The sequence below is a fragment of the Pleurodeles waltl genome, chromosome 12 (assembly GCF_031143425.1).
Source record: "Pleurodeles waltl isolate 20211129_DDA chromosome 12, aPleWal1.hap1.20221129, whole genome shotgun sequence".
NCBI classification, from domain to species: Eukaryota; Metazoa; Chordata; class Amphibia; order Caudata; family Salamandridae; genus Pleurodeles; species Pleurodeles waltl.
This window is the reverse complement of record NC_090451.1, coordinates 128,159,994-128,173,840: the sequence shown is the minus strand read 5'-3', so window position 1 is coordinate 128,173,840 and position 13,847 is coordinate 128,159,994. Positions and strand designations below refer to the sequence as shown.

At 45.3% G+C, this 13,847-nt stretch overlaps 1 non-coding gene across 1 annotated transcript; it reads left to right on the top strand.

Annotated features, from left to right (window-relative positions):
* The first annotated feature begins 612 nt into the window (after positions 1 to 612).
* On the top strand, positions 613 to 686 carry TRNAN-GUU (transfer RNA asparagine (anticodon GUU)). Its single transcript has one exon. It is a non-coding gene; the product is annotated as a tRNA-Asn (tRNA).
* The last annotated feature ends 13,161 nt before the right edge of the window (positions 687 to 13,847 follow it).

Sequence of the window (13,847 nt, the reverse complement as noted above, 5' to 3'; positions counted from 1 at the left end):
TTCTGTGCCTTGAGTCTTTGTTACAGTTTCTTCTTATTCTAAAGGTTGATACAGTTTCTTGTGGGACGCTTTGTTACAGACCCTCTAGCTGAAACGTTGTTGCAGTTTTCTACTTTCCAACAGTGTTGCAGTTTTATCTTGTCTCAGATGTTGTTACAGTTCCATTAACCTTGATACTTTGATGCAGTTTTCCACTATTCGACACCTTGTTGCTGTTTCCTTTTGTCTGAGGTTCTGTTGCGGTTCCCTCTCCCCAGACACATTGTCCGATTTTTCTCAAGAAAGTGACACTGTTGCAGGTTTTCCTTATCCAAAGCTGGTCCAGGGACGAAGAATTAGTCCGAAAACTAACCTAAAACGTTGTATTAGTAAAAGAGAGATAATGAAGGGCGAGCCGAGCAGCGTGAGCTGGAGATATTGAGTATACATGAACGAGGCAGCAGAGGGGAGAGAGCGGCCACTGGAATGGAAGAAACATGTGATGTACCCGTTCATCTTACTCTCTTTTACTAACACTGTGTTCTAAATCTCATCTTACATATCCACTGTACCCAACGACAACATTGGCTGAGGAATATACTCTTCAAATAGTGTAGAAAGCAGTGAACATCCGTCTCTGTGGCGCAATCGGTTAGCGCGTTCGGCTGTTAACCGAAAGGTTGGTGGTTCAAGCCCACCCAGGGACGTGCAGTTTTATTATTAATTAATTAGCGTGATCGGCGAATATGCCAAAATTGGCATAACAAAGGACTGCACAGTAAGTTTATCACTCATTTTAACTGCTAACCTTGAGAACCTTCTTAGTCATGTGAAACGCCTGCACTGTTTCCTTTGCCCAGAATGATGCAATACTGCAGCAATACTCGACAAGCACAGGAAGGCGCATGCGCCACGACAATGAGCTGTGAGCAGGCCATTCCAATTAGTGAAAGTGGGGCTGACAACCTTGTTCAAGGTGTCCAAAAGTGGAAATATATTGCTATATATTAATGTATATATTTGCTTTTTGTTGTTGTTATATATAGCGCAAACTTGACACAAAGATATTAGAGCACTTTATATGAGCACCAATTACATTATATGACATGGGATTCTGTAATCCCTTTATCCTTTGCCTTTCTCTAATTTCTTTCTAATGGGCGACTTGTGACGTGAAGAAAAGATGGCAGGATTAAAGTATTTGAGTTATCACCGTTAAGTACTGACCTCACAATGCCACAGAGCCAGCAGCCAAGGTGAAAGGCAGCCCTGGTCATAGAGCATAACTGAAACAGCTGTTTAAGGCAAGTGAAAAGAGAAGGTTGATCATCTTTTGCTCATTGTCTTAGCTTACATTGACAAGCGGAGAGAACGTTTATTTTATGCACTCCTTAAATAGTTGGAGAAAAGCTAGACTCTTTCTGCATGTTTCTACACACTATGAGCTACTGCAGCTTTAAAAAATTGATTGGACTGTTTCTAATATCTGTTCAAAACAAATATCTAACAGGTGTTTGATGTGCTTATTTTTGCACAACAGATTTTATTTTTACTCTTAATGTTTCCAAAATGTTCACTCTTTCATATGAAGGAGCTGCGCACCAAAGTTTAAAGTCATTTGTTGGGAAATGTGATGGTACAAACATGTATTATATGGGATAAAGTACCTGCTGGAGCACATTATAAGGATAGTGCATGTCACTGTGGAGTTCCATAACTTTATAAAAGAACTCGCCCTTCGGCCTCGTTCCTCTGTGTTGTCACAGACCTGCAATTTGCTGATAATGTACAGCAGGGGGTACTTTAACCCTTATATACAATGGCACATTCATTTTTTTTTCATCATGCCAATTTTAAATTACCTGTCCAGAATCATATGATGTTGAGCCAAAGTTGAGATTGATTCTCCAGTTCCAAAGTGGACAGCTCTGGCCACAGCACCACATCCTCTCCTCTAAGGTGTAAGGTACGGATGGACTTACCTTTTCCGCTTCTGCTTTGAACTGGGTGACAACTGATTTGGTCACTGAGGTTGTAGGAACAGCTTGCCTGCTCCGCCTTACCTTCATGAAGCTGGAATCGGCAAGATGCAAGTAGAACAGTAGAACAAGGCCTGGGGGTCTGATTCAGCAGGTTGGAGCCACCCACGATGGAGCAGTGTTCTGCCACAGGGCCCAGAGGATCAAGAACTCTTTCCACCTTAATTTGGCACCCTTTCTGAATCTGTGAAGAGATGCTGCATATCTATACAGTGACCAGCACCTACTTGATGAACCTCTCTTTCCTTTTTGTCTTGCTTGCGTTGTGTATTTTTTGTGGGACACAGGGAGTGGGTTATAAGTGAGGAAGTGGGGAAATGCTATTGCATTTTATTTTTTTAATGTCTGGATAGGGCCTGTGTAGGGGAAGACATGAATGGTAACACTTGCTGAGCTAGTGATGAAGAGGGGAGATGATTTCTGTCCAGTGACCGCTGAGTCTGGTAAGGGGGGTTACTCTTGCTCCATATTTGGAGATGTCATAGACCTCTCTTTGTCTCTGGAAGTGACATTTGAGGAGGGACCTCCTGTCTCTCTCCTGCTCATCTTTATTGTTATGGATGTGACAATTGGTAGGAGACCCTCTGTCTCTGTCCTGGTCACCTTTAATATCTTTTTTTTCTCCTTATGATTCAGCTTGGGCTTTGTTACTCAGGGGGTTTGGGGATCAGCTGAGTCTTACAGATTTCAGCTCAATTTCTCTACACCAACTTCTCTGCTCTTTATCTCAAACAGGCTTGATGGTTAAGATAATTATCCTCAATGTAAAAGGTCTTAATGCACCTAATGAACAAGAGTCTGTTTGGAAACATATTAGAGATATGGCCGAGACTTAACATGCTTCCAAGAAGCACATCTTTTGCTGAAGGACCAGGTGGGAGACTATGAAACAAAGCTTACTAACTATACACCACTCATCCAGTGCATGGAATAACCGTCATGCCCAAAACCAGGACGGTTGATGTCGGAATGACTTCAGCCTCTGACTCTGCATTGGCAGTGTTTTAGGTAAATGGGGTGTCTGTGCAGCAGAGGGGGTTTGGTGTCTTTTCCCCTCACTATTAGGTGATGAACAGATTGACACATGTTTTAAAATTAATGAGAGTGGGAAGATTCCGTCTGGTGGGGTTTTAAATGCCTTCAAGGCAGTGGTCAGGTGTTCATTTCGTATCCGCTGCTGTGGAAAATCTATGCCTTTAAAAGTTGGAGGCCGACAAACCAGAACAGGAGATTACAGATTTGGAATATGGCACATGACTAACAAGATGGAGCTCTGGGGACAAAGTTCAGACTCACTTCACTAACATATTAAGGTCCAGACAGCAGAAATAATATATTGAGGAGATCCCTTAGCAATGAGGCTATTCTTACTGAAAATTTAGACAAATCAAAATAATTTTTCCACCTCTATTCTCCTCTCTAAGCAGGAGAATCAAGCTCTCTGGGAGAGCAGGAGAGCTTCTTTGATGGGATTATGGTTCCCAAGGTAATGGGTTACTGGTGTGAATCTCTGGAACAGCCATTCCAACCCAAAGAAGTAAAACAGGCCATGAAATCTTAGAAGTTAGGAAAAGCCCCTGTGTCAGATTGTTGTATGCTTCAATGGTATAAGGCAATTGCATCTCAGTTGGCTTCCAAATTAGTCTCCCTCTTCAATCATTTGGCTGGAGTGGGCTCAATAACGCCTACCATGAGGAAAACCCTTATCGCAGTCCTCCTGAAGGCTGGCAAAGACCCTAAGCTCTGCACATCTTATCGCCCCTTTACATTCCTTACTATAGATGCAAAGTTGTATATTATAACTCTAGCTACTCACCTGGTGGATTTATTTCTGTCTTTGGTACATTCTGATTAGAGTGCCTTTGTTCAGCAGCACCAGACTCATGACAATTTTCTTGCCACAGTCCACCTGGTTGGAAATGCCCGCTTAAAGAAAATGCTGGCAGTAGTTCTCTCTTTGGATGCTGAAAAGGTGTTTGACTTGGTGGCCTAGTCCTTTCTGTGCCTCATCTATTTTCTTGAGAATGATCTTCTCCAATTATGCACAGCTGATGGCAAGGTTAACTCTGAATGGACAGACTTCTGTGCTGTTTGTGCTACATAGGAGCACAAGACAGGGGTACCCTTTAGCTCCACTACTATTCACTCTCTTTATCAAACCATTGGACTGTTTGATAACACAAACTGATTTGGTGACTAACTGGTATAACGTGTGAGGTGCAGGAATATAAAATTTTAGTCTACGCAAATGATGTGTTGTTATTTCCAGGGTCACCTTACTAACTCCTCCCGGTAGTTTTAGCTCTGCTCGAGTCTTTCAAAGAAGCTTCCAGGTATGAAATAAACAATGACAAATCCAAGGTGCTCATTCTCATTTTGCCTACTATAGAAGTGGCAATTCTGAAAGCTTCTTTTCCTTTGAAGTGGGCCAAAAAGTCCACTAAACATGTCAGTTATAATATCTACCCCCCATGGAGATTTGTTTTCTATTATCTTCTCTCCACTACTGGTGGGTATACAAAAGGACTTAAGCTCATGAGGGAGTCATCTCCTTTACTGGGCTGGCAGTATCAATAAAGTAAAAATGTCTATTCCACCACGGTTGCTATATATGTTCTCAGTTCTACCTATTTGGCTTGACAGGGCATACTTAAAACACATTCAACAGCAACTGCTACACTTTATATGGAAGGGCAGAACACCTAGGATTTTTCAAAATCTACTGATTCAGCCTTAGGAGGCAGGAGGGATGGCAACACCCAGCACCCTTTAATGTTACCCTGCTGCCCGACGGACAATTGTAACAGAATGTTCCATGCTCGACTTCATACCTTAACCTGCTGCCCCTATGGGATCTTGTCTGGTTTCAAAAGCCTCAGAGCCATGCTGATGCCTTTCTCATTACCCTTGTGAACGCCACGCTGCGAGCTTGGGATAACTGTATTTTGCTACACAGGATGAAAACGTATCCATTGTTATATACTCCGATCATCCGTCAACATGCCAACACCTACCTTTGAAAGTATAGCTTTGCGACTTTGAAGGGACAGGGTGTTGTACGATTTCTGATATGCTTCATTAGACAGTCACCAAGACCTTGTTGCAGTGTTAGGCGATTTTGACCTTCGAGAGACTGAGCACCTTCGTTATGCTCACACTCGGCATTTGATCACTAACCTTATCATTCATGCCATGGCCACTAGGTACAAAACTATATTGAGGAAAGTATTCTCCGTGCTTGTGGGCAATGAGCTCAAGAGGCACAACATCCAGCCTCTACAAGCTGCCTTTAGTGCATGACATCCCTGCTGACTGGAAACACAACAAGGTATGGGATGATCCCCTTTAAGCAGATGCGTAGGAAGGAATAAATTGTGAGGAAATCTCACCACCACAGATATCAGTAGAGAGTGTTGTATCAGCATAGAGTGTTGTATAACTGTACACAGTTAAAGAGCAGTACATGCCCCAGTTGCAAGGTGACAAAGAAGGGGAGAGTTCACCAGAAAGCAGAGCACAAACTCAGCAAGTTTCAGTTAAATGGGAAAACATGTTTAACAAGCCTTGAAGAGTTTATGATCACAGCGTACAAGTACGTATTTCATTCTCATTGTCAATGGAGACATGACTTAGAAAATATTGGTCAAATGTAACTTCAGTGAAGAGAATACAGACTCAGATAAGAAGTCTTAGGAACAGAGCAATAAACATACACTTGGGAAAGGAAGGTTAATTTTTTTATCAAAGCTTTGTTAGGATTACGATAAGGGGAATCTAGAATAGAGTGTAGCATTCGCGCTATGGGGCCGCGACGGGACACACAAAGACACAACACCTTATAGTGTACTGGAGAAACTGCCGGGTCACAGACCTCCTCTTTATTTATTAACTTGGGCCAAAGCCCGCCCCCGCGACCTCGCAGGGCAACAAAGTATCGTAGAGCCCTCATGACTCTCTACATCCCTCCAGGATTTATTTCCACAACTCAACCAACATAACTGGACCAGTCATGAACCACAGACTGTCAGGGTAACAAAAGGTAACTGGTAAGGACCGAAAAACAGGAGCAAGGGGAGAAACAGAGAGATGAGTGCATAAGAAAAAGAGAAAAATAGAAAGAACAAAGATAGAGAAAGAGCGAGAGAGAGAGAGAGAGAGAGACATATGCTATGTAATAAATGTTCTCCACACAGCTCACGCCCTTGCCATTCGTGGCGGCCGGCTGGCTTCCTTTCAGGCCACGCCATTTTCAACAATGCTCACTGTCTATTTTCGATGTCGTCTTTTCTCGGGCAGCTTCCACATCTATTTCAGTGTCTCTTAGCATGCAAAATCTCGGAGCCGCTGGCTGGGAGCCAGGTTGGGCTGAAGATGATACCTCTCACTCCGACTGCTCAACCACATCTCCCTATCCTCCCCTGCGGGCTGAGGTACAGTGTGATTGGACGCCGCTTGGCTTTCTGACCCATCATTGATCTCCCGGCCAGCCTCTCCGACCGTGTCCTCTTCTTCAGTTTCTTGGCAGTCATCCACAGGCACTCACGTTCCTTTAAAATGTGAAACATTCCTTGTCACCTGCCTCTCGCACGTCGTACCTTTACCATGGACCTCTGGGCTCACACCACTCTCCACACCTCCGGCTCAAAAGGGATCAGGAACTTTCCTCCTGGTCGTCGGTTTCTCACAGCAACCCTGTCACCCACCTGAAAGTCCCGGCATTGTGTTCTTCTTTGGGCCTCGCTTGGTCGTTTACTTGTTTCCTTCGTTATTGTGTGGTGGCCAGATCCAGTGCAGGCAGTTCCCAAAGAGCACCGGCTTTGATGCAATCACGCGGGGCAACTTTAAACAGCAGGGTGTCAGGTGCACACCTGGCGGTGCTGTAGGGTGTCTGACGATAGGCAAGCAAAAATTGTTGGAGGCTACTTTCCAGGTCTTCCCCCCGTTCCACTGCAATTCTCAACACTTGATTCAGAGCACGCATGAACCTCTCCACGTCACCATTGGTCTGCGGCCAGTATGGAGTTATTTTGCGATGTGGTATAGCTAGTTCATCCAGAAAGGTCTTAAAGTCCTGCCCTTGGAATGAGGGACCATTGTCTGTTCGGATCTCATCTGGAAGGCCGAATGTAGAAAACGCTCTCTCCAATACCGGTCTCAGGTTCCCAAACGAGGTGGAAAGCACGGTCTCCACTACAGGGAATTTCGTGACTGAATCAACCAGAACCACAGTTTTTTTGCCATCTTGAAAGCTCCCAAAATCCATGCTCATCTTCAACCAGGGCTGGCAGCAAGGCGGTTCAGTAACCACCGGGTTGGAGGGAGATTCAATAGATGTTATAATACATGAATGGCAGTTCCCTACAAACCAATCTACCCTCTTGTCCATGGCAGGTGATGGAGCGTAGCTCTTGTAATCAAAATTGAACTGATGTATAATAAAAATTGAACTGATGTATAATAATGACGCATAGAAAATGTATTAATATGTTTTACTAAACATGAGTCTGAAATGTGGCCACCAATATAGACGGGGACTACTAAAACTGACTAAAAATGAGTTATTAATGCACTAGTGTGTGATTTTGTATTAGTATTAAGAGCTATATATTAAGGTTTTGCTAATTAATTCACTAGGCCTTTGTTAGCATGAGTCGGGCCTAGCTGCCCGGTTTCATATTAAATGTGTTTTTCTAACGTGCAGTGTGCTGACTTGCTGAAGGACATGTAATCATATTTTTCCAGAAGCTAGAAGATGAGTGTAACTGTAGTAGATCCGTTCTCATGAAGCTCGACTTGCTCAAGGAAACGTTCTTGCTGAATGCAACAGTGTAGGCTTTTGTCAGACTCCGGTGTTGTTGCGGTTTCAATCCCATGTTATCGGAGGATAAACTATGTACTTGTTCCATTCTGTCTAAACAAAAGGGTTCTCCTCCCGCCCCCTTTGTGGCAAGGTTCATTGGTCAGGGGGAAGCACTAGGTGGTGGCTGACTTGCATTCACCCTTCACACATTGTATCTGGGACTACATATCCCAGCAACCCTCAAGGTTAGACATTTTTAGGGTGTGGCTCTGCTATATAAACCTGGCACACCCAATCTCCAGTGCACACTATGCTGAAGCCTTCATCAAGCTGCCTCCGTTTCCAGACTCTGCTAGAGAAACTAATAACGAGTGTTCCAACTCGTTCATGGTGAGCCCGTTCCATTGGGGTTTTCCCTAATGGTGTTTGTGTCAGTTACTAAGCAACTGTAATAGTTGCAATCTCATCTCCGACCTTGGAAGTTGAGAAATTGCATGTTGGCTTAGCACGCAGCTTTATTTAACCGGCAACATTGTTTAGAATGTTGCCTTGAACACAAAGTATCCAAATAGCTGCCGCTTTGCTAAAGAATAACATTTGTTCTTGTTTATTGATTTTCCAAATAGCTGCCGCTTTGCTAAAGAATAACATTTGTTCTTGTTTATTGATTTTCCAAATAGCTGCCACTTTGTTAAAGAATAACATTTGATCTTGTTTATTGATTTTTCCAAATAGCTGCTGTTTTGCTGAAGAATAACATTTGTTCTTGTTTATTGATTTTTGGATTGCTTGTGCTATTTGAGAATTGCCCTTGTATTAGTTTTCCTTTGCAGCATCTCTTTAGTTCTTGTAATCACTAAAAAGAAAATGAGTGGACTTCTATTTAGAACAATTTTCTTGTGATATTAACCCTTGATTTTGTGGTTTCTATTTTGGGACTTACTATTTCTCTTGAGTTTCTGAGTTTCTGACATATGCTCTCTGGTACATTATGATGTTGGTTTGGAGTGCCAATTATTAGATTGTCAAGTGAGAATAGGGAGTTTAGTTTATTTAATATGTTTGATGGAAAACAAATTTACAATTTTATATTGTTTGATTTATAAATATTGTGATTGTTGTTCTATGGTAAGTCTAACAGTTTTTCCTTTTAGGTCTCCCTCCTGGCTGTTCCCATCCTAATTCCCTTCCCCCCGCCTGGCCGCTCTAATCATCAGTGCTATTACAGCATTCTGAGTTGGTGCTGCCTGGAGGTGGGCCTCTAAATCATTAACACACAGACTCCGAGGAATTGGGCCTTGACAGCTTGTAACAGGTACAAGGTCGCCTAAACCGGTATAGACCATGGAACCACTGACTGAAGATGCGAGAGGACCACAAGAGTATGAAATCATACGGGACATTCTACCCGGTGGAGACGTCAATCACAAGAACCAATAAACTATGTGAGAACTGTTATGAGGTGGCAATTTTGATGGTACCACTGGAAACCCATTGGATGGAGATAGTGGGGTGCCAAACCTATCCAATTAGAAATTAGGGGACTGTACAACAGAAAAGGGATAAAAACCTTTGACACAAGGAGCCATTAGGAGATGCCATTGCGAACTTTGCTATGACCCAGACACTTTGTCACTCTGCCTAGAGACTTTGCTGTTTGACTCTTCAAACCATCCTCACCCTTATCTTGCCCGTTCTATACTTCTACTCCTTATGAGGGAAGTGTCCCTACTTACCCTGTTTTGTTGAACTTTGCTGTATTTCCTGGCTGATGGCGAATCAACTGATGTCCTGAGGACGAAGATTGACTCTGTATGCTGACCCATTACGGAGGGTAACTATATGATGATGAAATTGTAAATTGTCTGTTTGCCTTTCCTTTCTACGTACCAACTGCTTCTTTTGACAGAGACCATAGATAGATGTTTTCTAAATTCGTGTTGCTAAATTGTTTTGCATGAAGCCCAACATGCCAATGCTAATTCGAGGTTAGTTAAGGGGTTCACCAGACGGACGCAAATAGACAAATGACTGAATCAATGCTTTGTTGAAAAGTGCACTAATGATACTCTGCTAAGGTTAACCTATGTTGACGTCGTGTCATGTTCTAATGTTCATGATCTTTGCTTTGATGAAATCTTATTCGAGTTGACATATTATGACAATGCTGATGTGTTTCATGGTTTTGAGACTAATAAACTCACTTGTAGAATTGTAATTAATAGGGAATAAACATCATGAAACGTACTAAACTGGTGTGGTTATTCATGACTGAAAGGTCATGGTGGTTTCCGAGTTTTATTAATGTTATTAATTAATCTAATTGATTTGTTATGGTGGCTATTGATGACATTATTTACTTATTGATTGACAAGTTGATTTGTTATCTCGTCTTAAGGTGTCTTCAATCAGGGACAAAAGATTCATTGGCCTGAAAACGAGCCCCAGAGTGAATAAATTATCTAGGTTGGGACGCGTTATCACAGGGAACCATACCTTAGCGCGCAGATGCGCCTTTGTTTTTGCTGCTCCTGGATGGCCTTGGTGAGCTAACTTCACCACTCTATCCCACAGGCTGTGGGGGATTACTATTTTCTGACCTCACAGCAGGAGACCATCACTGCCGACGAACAATTCCTCTCAGACTTTCCACAGTCCTTGCATGCTACTCTTTCCTCCAAATCGTAGGCTTTTACCCCATCCAGGAAATGCTTCCACTGGTTCTGACTCATGGCCTCCTTTGCACGGGTGATGACACAGTCTTTATTTGACTCCTCCGCTAGCTCCACCACAGTCAAGGCCACTGGACACGCCACCTGTATTATCAGGTTAATGAAATTCTCCATCTTTTCTTCATCATCGCTCTCCGGAACCCCCAGAGGTGTTGTCTGTGGATGCCTCAAAAGGTAGTCCAGGGGGTACTTGCCCCTGGTGATAGATGACCGTGAAGAGATATGGCTGTAGCAGGACCGCCCACCTCTCGATTCTCGGGGGAGCCAGTCTCATGGATCCAGCGAACAAAGACACTAGCGGCTTGTGGTCTGTGATGACTTGAAATTTCTGGCTGTACATGTATAGATTAAAGTGTTTGCACGCCCATCTGATTGCTAGCGCCTCACGTTCTACCTTGCCTTACCGCGTCTCTGCTGCCGACAGGGCTCTGCTGGCATATGCAACTGGGGTCCATTCTTGGGGATTCTGTTCTTGCATGAGGACTGGCCCCAGCCCCAATGGGCTTGCGTCCACCACCACTTCCGTTCTCTTCTCTGGGTGAAAGCACGCCATGGTCACCTTGTCCAGCAGCTCCCCTTTAATTTCCTGGAAAGCTCTGTCTGCTTCGGCAATCCACTCCCACTTGTGGTTGACCTTCGTCAACTGTCTTAGTGGTTCTGCCATTGTCGCTAGTTGGGGAATGAAACAGCCAAAGTAAGTAGCCATTCCCAGGAAACGCCTGACTTCTGTGGCATTTTAGGGAGTGGCTTCCACTTTCCACTTCCACTTTCTTGGGATCCACCTGCAATCCATCTCTCGAGAAAATGTACCCAAAGAAGTTGATGGATGAGCGATAGAAAGCACATTTGTTCTTGTGAAGTGTCAGGCCTGCATCCAAGAGTCTCTGTAGGCTAGCCTTAAGGCGGAGATGATGTTCTTCCCTCGTCTCAGAGAAGATCAGGATGTCGTCACTGTAAGGAAATGCCTCCTTGGCATGGTTACCCCCTGACTTTTTGCCTTTGCTATTGCTATGTTTTGAATTGAAAGTGTGCTGAGGCCTGCTAACCAGGCCCCAGCACCAGTGTTCTTTCCCTAACCTGTACTTTTGTATCCACAATTGGCACACCCTGGCATCCAGATAAGTCCCTTGTAACTGGTACCCCTGGTACCAAGGGCCCTGATGCCAGGGAAGGTCTCTAAGGGCTGCAGCATGTCTTATGCCACCCTGGAGACCCTTCACTCAGCACAGACACACTGCCTGCCAGCTTGTGTGTGCTGGTGAGAACAAAATGAGTAAGTCGACATGGCACTCCCCTCAGGGTGCCATGCCAGCCTCTCACTGCCTATGTAAGTATAGATAAGTCACCCCTCTAGCAGGCCTTACAGCCCTAAGGCAGGGTGCACTATACCATAGGTGAGGGCACCAGTGCATGAGCACTGTGCCCCTACAGTGTCTAAGCCAAACCTTAGACATTGTAAGTGCAGGGTAGCCATAAGAGTATATGGTCTGGGAGTTTGTCAAACACGAACTCCACAGCACCATAATGGCTACACTGAAAACTGGGAAGTTTGGTATCAAACTTCTCAGCACAATAAATGCACACTGATGCCAGTGTACATTTTATTGTAAAACACACCCCAGAGGGCACCTTAGAGGTGCCCCCTGAAACTGTATCCGACTATCTGTGTAGGCTGACTGGTTCCAGCAGCCTGCCACCCCCGAGACATGTTGCTGGCCACATGGGGAGAGTGCCTTTGTCACTCTGTGGCCAGTAACAAAGACTGCACTGGGTGGAGATGCTAACACCTCCCCCAGGCAGGAGCTGTAACACCTGGCGGTGAGCCTCAAAGGCTCACCCCCTTTGTTCCAGCACCGCAGGACACTCCAGCTAGTGGAGTTGCCCGCCCCCTCCGGCCACGGCCCCCACTTTTGGCGACAAGGCCGGAGGAAATAAGGAGAATAACAAGGAGGAGTCACTGGCCAGTCAGGCCAGCCCCTAAGGTGTCCTGAGCTGAAGTGACTCTAACTTTTAGAAATCCTCCATCTTGCAGATGAAGGATTTCCCCAATAGGGATAGGAATGTGACCCCCTCCCCTTGAGAGGAGGCACAAAGAGGGTGTACCCACCCTCAGGGCTAGTAGCCATTGGCTACTAACCCCCCAGACCTAAACACGCCCTTAAATTTAGTATTTAAGGGCTCCCCTGAACCTAAAGATTGAGATTCCTGCAACTTACCTGAAGAAGAGGACTGCTGAGCTGAAAGATCCCTGCAGAAGAAGAAAAGAAGACACCAACTGCTTTGGCCCCAGTCCTACTGGCCTGTCTCCTGCTTTCTAAAGAAACCTACTCCAGCGACGCTTTCCCCATTCCCCAGGACCAGCAACCTCTGAATCCTCAGGGGACTGCCCTGCTTCACAAAAAACAAGAAACTCCCGAGGACAGCGGCCCTGTTCCAAAAAGACTGCAACTTTGTTACAGAGGAGCAGATTTAAAGACCCCTGCAATCCCTGCAAGAAGCGTGAGACTTGCAACACTGCACCCGGCGACCCCGACTCGACTGGTGAAGAAACAACGCTACAGGGAGGACCCCCAGGCGACTCCAAGACTGTGAGTAACCCAAGTTGTCCCCCCTGAGCCCCCACAGCGACGCCTGCAGAGGGAATCCCGAGGCTCCCCCTGACCGCGACTGCCTGACTCAGAAATCCCGACGCCTGGAAAAGACCCTGCACCCGCAGCCCCCAGGACCTGAAGGATTGGAACTCCAGTGCAGGAGTGACCCCCAGGAGGCCCTCTCCCTTGCCCAGGTGGTGGCTACCCCGAGGAGCCCCCCCCTTGCCTGCTTGCACCGCTGAAGAGACCCCTTGGTCGCCCATTGAAAACCAATACAAACCCACGCGTGTTTGCACACTGCACCCGGCCGCCCCCGCGCTGCTGAGGGTGTACTTTTTGTGTGGACTTGTGTCCCCCCCGGTGCCCTACAAAACCCCCCTGGTCTGCCCTCTGAAGACGCGGGTACTTACCTGCTGGCAGACTGGAACCGGGGCACCACCTTACCTCCATTGAAGCCTATGTGTTTTGGGCACCTCTTTGACCTCTGCACCTGACCGGCCCTGAGCTGCTGGTGTGGTAACTTTGGGGTTGCTCTGAACCCCCAACGGTGGGCTACCTTGGACCCAAATCTGAACCCTGTAGGTGGGTTACTTACCTGCAAAAACTAACAATACTTTACCTCCCCCAGGAACTGTGAAAATTGCAGTGTGTCCACTTTTAAAACAGCTATTGGTGTTTTATGTGAAAAGTATATATGCTACTGTAA